The 13623-nt window shown below is 48.8% G+C and overlaps 1 long non-coding RNA gene across 1 annotated transcript in view; it reads left to right on the top strand.

The window, feature by feature from the left end:
* The first annotated feature begins 12691 nt into the window (after positions 1 to 12691).
* LOC146863828 (uncharacterized) overlaps positions 12692 to 13623 on the top strand; it is a 45121-nt gene continuing 44189 nt past the window's right edge. Inside the window, exon 1 of the long non-coding RNA XR_014976569.1 lies at positions 12692 to 12826. This is a non-coding gene — a long non-coding RNA (uncharacterized LOC146863828). The remainder of the gene's footprint in view (positions 12827 to 13623) is intronic.

Below are 13623 nucleotides of genomic sequence, written 5' to 3'. Positions count from 1 at the left end.
TAATCTCTCAACTGGGTTCCTCTACAGCAAAGACACTCAAAATAGGGCCCGGGCCCCTTATGACTCTCCCGACCCATGCATGCAGCTTGCTGGTGAACAGCAGTGCTGGGCGGCTCTTTACTTGCCTGAGCACTAACATGCTGAAATATGTTATAAAAGCATTTATTTACAAGTTAACTGAAGTAGAAGAAAATGAGAAAATAAGGTGTCCTGCACGAAATATCTTTGGTAAACCTTTATTTTTAAAAACACTGGGCAACAAACGTCAAAATATGATGAAGTCTCTTCGAAATTCCGAGAAGTGTATTTCATTGCCCTGCAGAAGTGTTTCACCTTGGTGCATCAGAGGCCATCGCTGCATTGAAGGCAGTTATTATAAGTGATCGTTTTCAAACATGAACATTGAAACATTCATGCCTCTCCCACCCACAGCAAAGATATTAGTGACCCGAGAGGCACGTCCTTTGTCACGTGCACCCTCTGGGTGTCCTAGGTTGTTATTATAAATGCAACATCATTATAGTTTATTAAATCAAACACAGTAGAAGGTTTTATACAGCACACACCATGAACTCATTTCAAGGTGCTCTCATATGCTATACTGAAGAAAAAGGAGGCAAAGTTAAATAAAACAATTGCTTAGCATCACACAATGTGGTCGAGTAGGGAAGCAGGGATTGATAGCAGGTTTTCTCGTTTCACTTTGTGCGAATCACCCACTAGATAGGTATCTCTTTCTCTCGTTTCACACTAAAATCTCGTTTTGCATCTTGAATTCTTGTTGCATGATGTTGGAGCCTTCATGTGGCAGACCGAAGGGACAAGAGGGCTCGGCACACTTTGGCCTTGAGGATCTAAGCAAACCTAGAGCTAGCTAGAGCTGGTAATCTGGGTCACATCTGGCTAGAACCTTGACTTGCTCACCCACCTGTATAACATTTTTAGCCTCTATCACAAGTTATAGAAGGGATAATATTTGACTATGTTCAAACAATTTGGTGAAGCAGGAGGGCCATCACCACAGTGCAGGACTCCTTGTTTCAAGATTCATAACTTTCTCATTATACCATATTCTAGTGAGTGGGCTGGGAGACTGGATGTTCTCTCCCTGTCAGTAAAACCAAATGGCTGTTGTGTTCCAGTCCTGTTTTCTCATCACATACTTACTGCCAGTGTTTAGTTTTATTTAAGTTTTCTCAATCTCTGTTAAAAAAACAAAATCAAAGCCAAAAAATAAGTTCAGAAAGAGATTACCCAAAAGTGATTTGTGAGCGCATGTCTTCTGGTTCCATAATTTCCATCTTGCTTATTGCACAAAAACTGGGATATGAATGGTTCCGATGGTGATAAGCAGGGATATTTCTCACCAGATAAATGCCACTGTGCTGTGAAACCTGCCCAGACTTTAAATACAGAGTTCACAAGCAGCATATTTTAGCAAAGTGGTAAAGCCACGGGTTAAATGTAACGTTTCATCGCCATGGCTAAAACTTCCCACTGTCCTATGTCCAGCAGTTGGAGGTCGGGTGTTTGTGTCTGCCTACCTAAGGGAATTGTACATCTTGTTATGGAAGGGGTATTTAACAGATCCTGTTTCTGAGCAACCCCAATGTTTAGAGATAGGAGACTAAGGCATAAGGAGATTGTGAGGCCTAGGAATTTATTTAATTCCAGTACAATAGTCAAGTTACTTCCTTTGTACATGTAACTCATCAAAGTTAGTGACGCAAGTGGAGAAGGCCTACCCCGGGGTGTGAAAAAGCGAAAGCAACTTAGATTCGGCAAAGCAAAGTATTGTCAAATCTATAACTCTTCACAAGATTAGGAGCTTAATCTGGATGGACTGAGATCCTCCAAACAACTCCCCAACTCAATGTTCGGACCATGTACATGCTTCACTTCCCCTACGCTCAACCCACACCACATTGATTCCCCACCAACTTTTTTTTTTTTTTTTTTGAAAAGTTTTATTGAAATTAGACAAAACAAATAAGACAAAAGTAGCGGCTGTGTGAACAACAGAAATCAAATAAGGAGCCACATTGTGACATTTCCGGCTCTTAGATAAACAACACCATATCATCAATGCATCCGACAACAAGACCCCATCTATCAATCCATCATCAACATATGTCCGACCAGAACCAGGGGGATCTCTGACCAGTGGTCTGTCCCTAGGGTACCAAAGCCACCCCCCTCCCCTTCTCATAGCTCGGTCATGGAAAGAACGCCATGTAGTACACAGCACCTGACCCCAGGAGCTAAATATCCCAGCGTCCGCACCCGCACATGACCACTACATCTACGTAACCTTGGTATGGCATGACCTACCCCACCCCAGTGGGCGCCATTCCGGGATTTGAGGATGGCGGGGTCGAGCCAGGTAAGCCTGCAATGTATGTTTTATAAGGGCCCCAGATGTCCCTAGGACGCGCTATCGTGGGGAGGAGACTAGAGTAGATCTCGCTGTTCGTGCTACAGAAAGCCATGGCTGTAAGCCATGTCTTGGGTGTCGGAGCTGTTTTCCTCCCCCAGTGCCTTGCAATCTCCCTCTTGGCCAGCAGCAGCCCCAGAGAGGCCAGCCTACGGACATTCTTAGGGAAATTGACGGTATAACCCAACAGTGCGACCTCAGGAGTGGGAACCAGTGTAAGTCCGAGCATCTCTTCTAGGATCTTGTGAACCTGTGTCCAGAATGTCTGCAGTCTCGGACACGTCCAGGACATGTGGGCAAAATCGGCATGTGGTGTAGCGCATTTCCAGCATGTGTGCGGCCTCGCGGGATCAATGGAATGGAGTCTATCAGGGGTCACATACCAACGGCGCAGGAATTTATAGTGTATAAGTTTGTGACGACTGTCAGTGATACCGTGTCGGTGACCTTGCAACACGCCGTCCATTGCTCGTCCGTGATAGGTCTACCCAGGTCAGCCCCCCATTCCTCCCGCGCCCGATCGTCCGCACAGGGGACCCGAGCTGCACACGCCTTGTACAGCTTGGAAACAATATGTGCTCCTGTATCGTTGTCAATCAGGGTGGTGAGGGGTTCAAAGGAAGCCGGCTCGAGGGGAAATCCCTTGATCTCCGCTCGCGCGGCGCAATATAGCCGGCGAAGAACGAACCGGTCCATGAATGTAGCCTCACTGAATCGCGCGTCCTCCGACGCCGAGAAAAAGTGCCCCCCCGGGTATAAGTCCCCGATCTTGGTGAGGTCGAATTTCCTTAACGTTTGTTGCACCAGTGCCTCATCCGTGCCCGGCAGCAACCCAGGGTTGGGTATCGGGAGGGACGAGGAGTACAGCAAAGGATGAGCCAAGTAGCGTGAGAGCCTGCTCCAAGCCCAGCTGGTGGTGGATACCGTTTGAATGTCCATCGGGTCTCTGGGGACACCTTTGGGCAACACTGCCGACAAGCGACCCGGGAGGACAAAGTCCGCCTCTGGGTGAAGAAATGGGATCCGAGCGTCAGGGTGATACCAGGCATAGGCATGTGCACACTGAGCGACTAGGTAGTATAGATATAAATCAGGCACTCCAAGGCCTCCTCGATCCTGTGGGAGTATGAGAGTCGCCCAGCGGATCCGGGGGCGCTTCCCACCCCAGACCAGTCTAATCAGGAGGGACCGCAGGGTGGAGAAAAAGGCTCGGGTAAGAGGAACAGGGATGTTATTGAAAAGATACAAAAATTTAGGGAGCACTATCATTTTAAGAATGGCTATCCTAGCGGACATAGAGAGCGGGAGCCGCAGCCACCTATCTACCTGAGTCTCCAGTCGCGTAATCGCGCGGCCATAGTTTAGGCGGATAATTTCGTCCGTGTTCAAATGTATTTGTATGCCCAACTACCGCACCGAGTCCGAGCACCATTCCAGAGGGAACTCACACTGCCATGGGGAGGTGCCACTAGTCAATGGAAAGATGATGGACTTATGCCAGTTTATGCCCAGGCCCGAGTGGCTACCGAAACGAAGGATCTCATGTATCAAGGGGGCCAGGTTGACCTGCGGCTCCCTGACATACAGGATGGTGTCGTCGGCATAGAGTGAGGCCAGTAATGGGCCCGTCCGAAACTGGAGACCCCTGTGGAGGTGCCGCTCCTGGAAATGCCGAATCAGGGGGTCCATTGCTAAAATGAACAAGAGTGGTGAGAGCGGGCAACCCTGCCGCGTACCGCGCGTGAGCGAGAATGGGCGAGATAGCGCGCCGTTGATACGCAAACGGGTCGTAGGGCGACTATAGAGGAGTCTAACAGTAGCTAGAAAGTTCCCAGGCATGCCCATGCGCTCCATGACGGAAAGAAAGAAAGGCCATTCTAAGGAATCGAACGCTTTTTCGGTATCTAGGAGGATCGCTGCAGCCGGTGTGGTCGGGTTGATTCTGTGCAGAACCGTGAAGAGCGTACGCAAATTCAGCGAGGTCGAGCGGCGGGGGACAAAGCCAGACTGTGCGGGCGATATAATGAATTCCATCAGTTGGGAAAGCCTGTTGGCCACTATTTTGGCCAAGATCTTATAGTCAGTGTTTAAGAGGGAGAGGGGCCTGTACGACCCACACAACGTCGGGTCCTTATTTGGCTTCGGGAGCAGCACAATGACTGCCTCACTCAGAGTAGGCGGGAGGGAGCCACGCTCCAACGCCTCCGCATACACCTCTATTAGCTTGGGCGCCAGCAGGTCAGAAAAGGCCTTGTGAAAGTCAGCGGAGAAGCCATCAAGGCCCGGGGCAGAAGAGCCCCGAAGCACTTTGATCGCCCCCCGCACTTCCGCTACCGTTATAGGTTCCGCCATGAACTCCTGCATGCCCCTATCCAGGAACACCAGAGCGATTTCCGCTAGATAGGCCGCACGAGCGGCCGTGGAGTCACCCAGCTTGGTGGTATATAGATCAGTGTAGTAGGCCAGGAATTCGTCCCGGATCTCAGCGGGCGTCGTGCGGAGCGCATCATCCGTGCCCCGCACTTCGGCGATCAGGGACTTGCTGTATGGTGGTCGCAAGGCCTGCGCCAGTGTGCGCCCCGGCCTGTCCCCCTCTCCGTACCTACGCGCAACCTGGTATTTCCCCAGATAAAGGATCTCCCTGTCCGCGGCTTCCCGGAAGTCGGACAACAGGCGTAAGCGCCTGGAAAATACCTCGTCAGAGGGTGTTCGTTGTGCCTCAGTGTCTAGCGCATCTAGCTGTGTCTCCAGTTGTGTTATTGTTGCGCGCAATACTTTCAGGACCCCCGCATGCTTGGCTATGCAAACCCCTCTGATGTATGCTTTGAACCCATCCCAGAGTACTGCCCACGAGTCCACCGAGCCTGTATTTATGCTGAAGTAGTCCTCTATGGCCTCGGAAACCTCGTGTACAAAAAGGTCATCTAATAACGCCCTCCCAGGGAAACGCCACTGCCGCTCAAAACCCTCAGGCCGAGGAACGTCTAAGCCAAGTAGGACCGGGGAATGGTCCGAGTACGTTCTCGGGAACGTCCTCAACGCGCGGAACCAGGGGGACAGGCCCGGGGAGAGGAGCCAGTAGTCAATTCTGGTCCAAGTATTGTGTTGTCCTGAAAAGTGTGTGTAGTCAGTAGTGTTCGGATTTCGCCTGCTCCATATATCCGTCAGTGAAAACCGACGGCAGAGGTCCAAGAACGCGCGCCGTGCCCTAGGCTTAGAATCTGTGGCCCCAGAGGTGCTATCCAGCCCCACATCCAGCAACATGTTGAGGTCGCCACCCAGCAGGACGCCGGCCGGCGCTAGGGTTACCAGTTGGGCCGCAAGCGCATGGAAAAAGTCTGGGGAATCGGTGTTGGGAGCATACACACAAACAAGAGTGACCGCATGGCCCATCAAAATCCCCTTTACAATACAGTAGCGCCCCTCCCTGTCCCCCAGAAACGTCTGGCACTGAAACGGGACTCTCTTATGGATTAGCACCGCAGTGCCTCTAGCGTAATTACTGAAAGTGGCAAAATATCGATGAGCGCCCCAGGAAGCTGCAAAGCGGGCGGTCATTGGATCATGCAGATGAGTCTCTTGAAGAAAAGCAATGTCCACATGGTGCCGATTTAAGTAGTGCAGTATTTGTTTGCATTTACTCCGGTTGTTTAGGCCCCGGACATTCCAAGTCATTAACGATAGATTGAGAGGAGCTTCAGTCAGACCTATATGGGCCATTGATGCCAGTCAGCAGGTGATGAGAGCAACAAAACCGGGATGTCACTGTGTATCAATAAAGTTCGTTCACACATAACCATATCAGAAAAATCAAAATTGCTTACCCCTACCCCCCTCCCCCCACCCAGCCAAACCACGCAAACGTGAGGCAATCCCAATCCTGGAAAAAAAGAACAGAGCTCTAGACAGTAATACAAAGTAAAACCAAGCAGTAAAAGACAGAGCATCGCAACCAAAAACGATCCCAACGGTTTCAACCAAAGGGGGGTGACAACGATCCGCAATCAACCCAGCGCTGCAGCACAAATAAACTCCAAATGTTAATACATCCCCAAATAGCCAAAGTCCAACAGTACAAAGTTAGGTGACGGGCGCCGCCTCAGCCGACACCGGAGGTCAAGAACAGGTCCTGGCTGCCCGCAGATCCACTACCAGGGGGAGACCGTCCACCTTCCTCCCCCCCCGGCGGGCCTCTGCGCGGCTTGTAGTTACGGCAGAAATCCTGCACCGCAGCGGGATTGTCAAATAGCCGAGCTCGGCCATCAACCTCGACCCGAAGCCGGGCCGGATAGAGCATGCCATATTTGAGGCCCAAGTTCCGGAGCGTCGCCTTCACCCCCGCATACTTACGCCTGGCCTCCTGGACCACGGCAGTAAAGTCTGGGTAGAGTGAGAGTCTTGAGCCCTGCCAGGTAATCTCGCCCTTCTCTCTGGCAAGCCGCAAGGCAGTGTCGCGGTCCCGGAAGTTCATAATGCGAGCAATCAGCGGGCGAGGCGGGAGCCCCGGGTTAGGCCTCGGACCCAGGGAGCGGTGCGCACGCTCCACCACGAAGCCAGGAGTGAAGGATTCTCTCCCAAAGATATCGGCCAACAGTTGTTCCACGAAAACATCAAGCCTGCCCGTGGCTGTGGACTCCGGAACCCCAATAATTCGCACATTGTTGCGCCGACTGCGCGATTCCAAATCTTCGTTTTTGCTGGCCACTTCCTTCAATATGCGCTCCAGTCTGTCCACCCTTTTGATCTCCTCCACCGATTTATCCTCCACTGCAGAGATCCGGGCCTCGGCCTCTCCCAGACGCTTGTCGTGGGCCTGGATTTTGGCCCCCATAGTTTCCAAAGTCTTATCTAGGGCATCAAAGCGACCATCCAGGGCCCTGAAGCCGGCACGCATCTCCTGCAGCCAGTCCGGGGACGGGGCACGGGCCGTCGAGCCGCCGGTCGCTCCACCAGCCGGGTCCGGCATGTCAGGGCGGGTTTCCGCGGGCTGCTCAGATAGTTTCTCGAACTGCAGCGTTTTCTGTTTAGGGTCCTTGCGACCCATGCCCACATCCGCCAGACGGCTACCAGCCAGCCGTGTGAAGAGCAGGGGAGGCGCCGGTACGACGGAGCGTCAGTCCAATGGCGCAGGCCCAAACCTTAGCCAAGCTGCTCTGGACCCCGGGCGTTGTTGTGCCTGCCGGGCACCGGACAGCACTCGACCTCACTGTCTAGTAGGCAAGGGCCACAACTCTATGGAGCCAGCAGGGTCCCAATGGAACATCCAGCGCACCAGCGCGATGTAGTCAGCAGCCGCGATTCGACGCCGCCGGAAGGGGCAAGGGAGGATCGCACAAACCGACCGCAGAGCACATGGTCAACCCAGGGAGGGCCCAAGGATTGAGGCAGAGACAACCCGGGTGCCAGGCCCAGCGTCGAGCCCCACCGCCCCCCCCCCACCGCTAGCAGGCCGTCACGCCACCCCTCCCAGGCCCCCCGACCAAATTGGCCCAGGTCCCCGGGAGGAGACAACGAGCGAGGCCGCGCCCGGAGCGCAGGGCAAGAGCCGAGCGCCCGTTCGTCCTCCGGACCGCAACGGCACAGGGAGAGAAGCAGGCCCCCGCCAGACAGCACCGCGGTGCTCAATGCCCCCCCCTCTGAGCCCCCCGGGTACCTGTCTCTCGGCCGGCCGCCGTCCACGCACTCGCGACCCCAATCCCCGGATCAGCCCGCCATCTTAGGCCTCAGGATGGTGTGGTCGGCGCCGGGCGTCCCCGTGGCTCGGGAGGTCCGTTCAGCATGACAGCGCACTCCTGGGTCGCGGTAGGGTCAGCGGCGGTGTCTGGCGTCCCGCGCCCGCATCAGGAGGGCGAGGAAAGCAGGGTTTGCGCCGGGTCGATGGCGGAGCTTCAACGCCGTGCGGCCATCTTAGCCCGCGGCTTGGCCACGCCCCCATTCCCCACCAACTTGGCATCAATGTGACCCCCAGTCACACCACAGATCATACTTGTTGGCCCCTGAGAACATGTTTGCGAGCACCTATGCTCTAGAATCCTGGCAATTATATAAAACTGTCTGCTGCATCTACAAAGCCATACACTTTAACTCCCCTACCTTTCTCATGCAGAAACCTGTTAGGTCAGACTGTAACAGATCTTTAAGAAGGCAGCCATATCTAGGGCCAAATGTACGACCTGCAAAGTAGCATCTCGCAAATTGCGACTCATTTGCGACTCGCAATTTGCAAGACGCTATTTGGCATGTACAACAGTGTGTTTAACACTATTTGCGATTCCCAATGGGGTCGCAAATTGCGAGGCTCATGAATATGAATGAGCCTCTCGCAATTTGCGAGCCCATTGGGAATGACAGACCCTCCCAGGGATGGTGGCCTGCTGGGCTCAGCAGACCACCATGTCTGGGACTGCTTTTAAATAAAGCATTTTTTTTTTCTAAATGCAACCCGTTTTCCTGCGACCACTGCCTGCCCTTAAAAAATATTTTTCGAGACAGTCACAAAGTGGAGGGGTCCCCTGGGCACCCCTTCCAAATTGCGACTGCATTACCACCCTCTTGAAGAGGGTGGTTATTTGCGAGTGTTTTGCCATCGCAATTGCAGTCGCAAAACATTCATACATTGCTTTACGGACGTAATTAGGAAGGCAATGCCCCTTCCTAAAAGCGACTCGCAATTCCTAAATAGCGAGTCGCAAATAAACTGTGACTTGCTATTTAGGAATTGTACATGGCCCTGGGCCATTTTGCATGCGCAAACGGGTCGCAAACCCATTTGCGCATGCAATTTAGGGTCATATATCTGGCCCCTAGTTCTTAACCTCGCATCCAAACCCATTTTAAGAACATATCAAACATCAAATGCTCCTTTTTAGGAAAAGCCCTTAAGATATGGAATGCTCTTCCTCTGCACATTCCTCCTTCATCTTTAAAACCACACTGTAGAACCACCTACTGCACCTAGTCCAATCTTGAGCTTGTATCTTAGCCCGCTCTTTTTGAAATACCCAGATGACCTCATACGGGTCTCTACATTTCCTCTCCACACTGATACACCTATCTCTGTGCCACCCATGCACTAAGGCAAGGCGTGCAGCTTTCAGTGCTGTAGCAATACCAGTGGATTAGGGGTCCAAAGTCAAAAGGGGCCCACTGTACCCTGTATTACTTTGCTACTCAGCCTGTATGGGGGAGGGTACATTTTCCTTGTTTGCACAAGGGCCCATGGCACTCTTGCGATGGCACTAACTGAGCCTGGATCTGTGTACCTGAAAAGATGAGAAGGATGTAGTCTTTATGCAATGACTTCCGAGTTTATTAGTGAAAACTCCACCCAACACACGGAGCGTCCTCCCAGGGCAGTCAACGAACGGCAACTGGGTTACCGACATCGAATCCCCACCAGTGAACGCTCCATGCATCAGGCCCACATTCAAATGAACACAGGCTACCGAATACAACTTAACATTCCTAAAATGTCATCGCGCGATGACTAGTATAACCTTTACATTCACGAGCATCGCGCGGTTCCACCACTACAGTACCTCTCCCTATTTTCTTTCTTCTGTAGTAAATCTTCGACATTACTGAGCGACATCATGTAAGCATTAATGCATTCCCTGAATTTCCAATGTGGTGTTTCACTAGTTTCAATTTCCCAGTAATACTGTTCTGCCCTTCAAATTGAATTACTCTTTTAAACTGCTCAGAAACTGCTTAGTTGGCCACCTCTGCCATTGTTTTTCTAACCTGGCCAGTGTTTTTCTATGGAGGCCAGCAAAAAATAGATGGCAAGCCTAGACACTGCCTGACCTAAATGTCAGAGTAGATCTCAAAACCCCTGCTGACATCATAAAACAAATTCACATTCCAGAATAGCTATTGTTGGTAAAGTGGATTTCCCAAGATCCTTTGCTGGAAATTCCTCATTTTATTAAAAATGCCAAGGAGATGATTATGCTCTGTTTCTTGCTATGTAATTAAATAGCAGTTAGAAAGAAAACGTGGAAAACCAATGGAAAACCAATTAAGAAAAGGCAGACGGCCATCAAAAGTCAAAACACTATTAACTCCTTGAAGACTTTGGATGAATCAGGATGTTTGTTTGACTATATACTGTGCAACTGAAAAAGGAAACGTTTATCAGAAATCTGTAAAATCACAAGGGAGGGATCTGGCAATATTACAGAGTAATGTGACAAACAGTGGGGGAGGGGGGGGATAATACGTGTCTCTGTGCCTTTAATAAAATGAGGACTTAAGAGCTACGTCTCTTGGAAAATATACTTTTTATGAAAGGACCAGAGTCTCATATTATGCTATTTTAATGCAAATTATCAACTGTAACAGAAGTATTGTAAACAAGTTTACGGTGAACGTTTTAAAAGTAGAAACTCATAATCCCAGAAATAATTATATTTGTCAGCAGGAGGGATACTTACCTTATGCCACAAAGTAATTTGCAACTAAAAATATTCTCCAATGATCTTTTGTTTGATATATTAATTGCAAAGAGATAGAAGACCTGCGAACATTGACCATTAAACGGGATTTACCTGAGGAAGCCAAATGACCTCAGAAGTTTGCTATGGAAGCGGCATCAGCTGATAAGGGATCTGTGTTTGATTCTAAACACCTGCGAGACCATTGATTCCAAGCTGATTTATATTCTCTCGAGGTTCCTGGTGCCCAGGCTTTATCAATGAGGATACACGTTTCTGGTGAAAGTCCTGGGCCAGACCAAGCATTTCTGAAACATTCCAAGACATTTGCGTAGTTTGTGTGCGATAATGAGTTTGGGACATTGACCCACAGGGTTCCTTAGAAGATGGGGCAGATCATGAAAAGGGATTGGAATATACATGCTCAGTTCCAGCAGACCGGGGCACCAAATCCGGGCTGCCCAGTATGGAATGATGATGAGCAATGTGGATGATTCTCTGCAGAATTGGATAAACAACAGAAAATCATTGAAAATGCAGGAAAGGTGTATGAGAAATCTTAAAGATGTATCATATTTTAAAAAAATGTAAATAAAGATTGGAGGTTCAAAGGCTCTTCAATCCAGACCTGAGTTCACTGACCAGCATCTGCTTTGTTTTTCAGGATTTGAGGAGGTAGGCTTGGACGCATGCTTTAGGGTTAGTTAGGGTCCACACTAGAGTAACAGTGTGCTTGACAACAGCACAGCTAGCTTTCACTGGAGGACAAGCTGTAGAAGAGGTTCAAGATTTCCAAATGACAAAGAAAAGGTCAAATGTGTGGAGACTATGAGATGGTGTCAGTAGAAATGACACACTACTATGAAGACAGCATTAGCAAGAGCAAACAGGTGCTCCCTGTGGCAAAGCAGCACTAGCGGGACAGACATGCAATCATATTCTGCCCAGAAAAAGCTGCTTGATGGAAAACTTTCTATAAATATAATTAAAGGGAAAAAAATTAAAGCTTATATCAACAATCTTTAAAAGAAGTTGTGCAGAAGTCGTATCTTCGGAAATAGCAGAAAGGGAGAGGATTTATTGGCCGTGGATGATTCTATTTAAACTGTTGTTATGTTGTCACTGCTGTACGGCTTGTACCTTTGTTTTAAAACTGTGCATTTGTTGGACAACAAAAAGGTCGGGATTGTGCCAGACTGATTCTGTGTAAACCTGCCGTGTTTACTTTTGGTTCATTTCTTAGAGTGGATGTCAGAATCTTTACGGATTGTACTCTAAGTTCTAGCGGTGAGGTTCGGAGGTTCGGCAGTTGCGCTGAGACCTCCGGAGCTGACCGCTGCTCTTCATGAGTGCTGTGTGCTGTTTCAAATAAAGAAGACTTCCACTCTACTTCAGATGTTTTCTACATGATTTATTTGGAGTGCATCAAACCCCCTTTACATTTGGCGGCGATCAGGATTTTTGTTCAGCACCTTTACAACACTTATTACGTATCGAACATTATTTATTCTCTGCTTGCCTGTTTCAAAGAACCTATCAGTGACTGGAATGTAGCCGACCTTGATTAAAGAAGTCCTGCGGCAGGTTGTATGGATTTTTTCGTTACCATACTGTTGTTTCTAATTGGTATTCGTTTAATTCCTCAACTGCTACGCCGCGAGCGCTTGCACGAGCATTCCTCACCTCGCACGCTCATTGGAATCTTCTTCTCCTCAGAATCATTTCCTGCTCACTGTTCTCCAGGTAACCACGTCAAGCATCCACCGTGGGGTCGCGTTTACGTGACCTTTTGTGCCGCCATTTTAAAAGGCGCCAACTTTAAATACAATCTCAGGGCGGTGATGCGCACACCATATTTGCTAATTATAAGCCATTTTTATATCTTTGAAACCTGCGCATACAATTTTCTTGCCATTTTCGAATTTCCGGCTTCTTCGGTGATGTGAACACCTTAAAGGTACTCTCTGAACTTTATTTAACACCTTCAAAATATCGTTTTTACACGGTAATGTGCACATCTTTAATGCACATCTTTGAAATTTGATTCACTATGTTTTATTTCATTTTTCATTTCTCTCATTTTGGTTTATTTATGGCCACTGAACCTGGAATTAATAAGATAAAATGGAAACAATGGTTTAAAGGTTTTGCAAGTTACATTATAGCTTTAGATGGAACAAAGTTTGATCCAGCCAGAAAGTTAGCTCTCCTCTGTAATATTTTGGGTTCTGAGGGGCAACGCATTTTTGACCTCTTACCAGTTATGAACCAAACTAGTGAAAGTGATTGGGATGTTTATAAGGAAGCTGATGAAAAGATGAAACAAGTGTTGTCGTCGAAAGGCATATATTTTATACCAGACATCAATTTGAATTTGAATCAATTGATACCTTCTTAACTGAATTAAGGGTATTAATAGCCACTTGTGAATTTTATGGGAATATTGATTCTTATTTAAGAGATAGTTGTTAACTGCTATAATAAAAAGGTACAAGAAAGGCTTCTCTGTTGTAGAAATCCCTCCTTAGAAGAAACTTTAGAATTAGCCAGAGGCATTGAGAGGTCAGTTGTTACACAAAAAGAGTTAAACAGAAATAAAAATGAAACTGTCAGTGAACCTGTTGTTGCCATAAGTACTAAACCTAAAACTACACATTTTGAAACTCAATATGTGAAGAAACAGAATGTTTGGTATAGATGTGGGTCTTTTTCACATTTGGCTAATGCAAAAAACTATCCAGCTTTTGGAAAATT

The sequence above is a fragment of the Triturus cristatus genome, chromosome 2_1 (genome assembly GCF_964204655.1).
Source record: "Triturus cristatus chromosome 2_1, aTriCri1.1, whole genome shotgun sequence".
NCBI classification, from domain to species: domain Eukaryota; kingdom Metazoa; phylum Chordata; class Amphibia; order Caudata; family Salamandridae; genus Triturus; species Triturus cristatus.
Note: the sequence above shows the minus strand (reverse complement) of the source record. Positions and strands in the feature narration are given on the sequence as shown.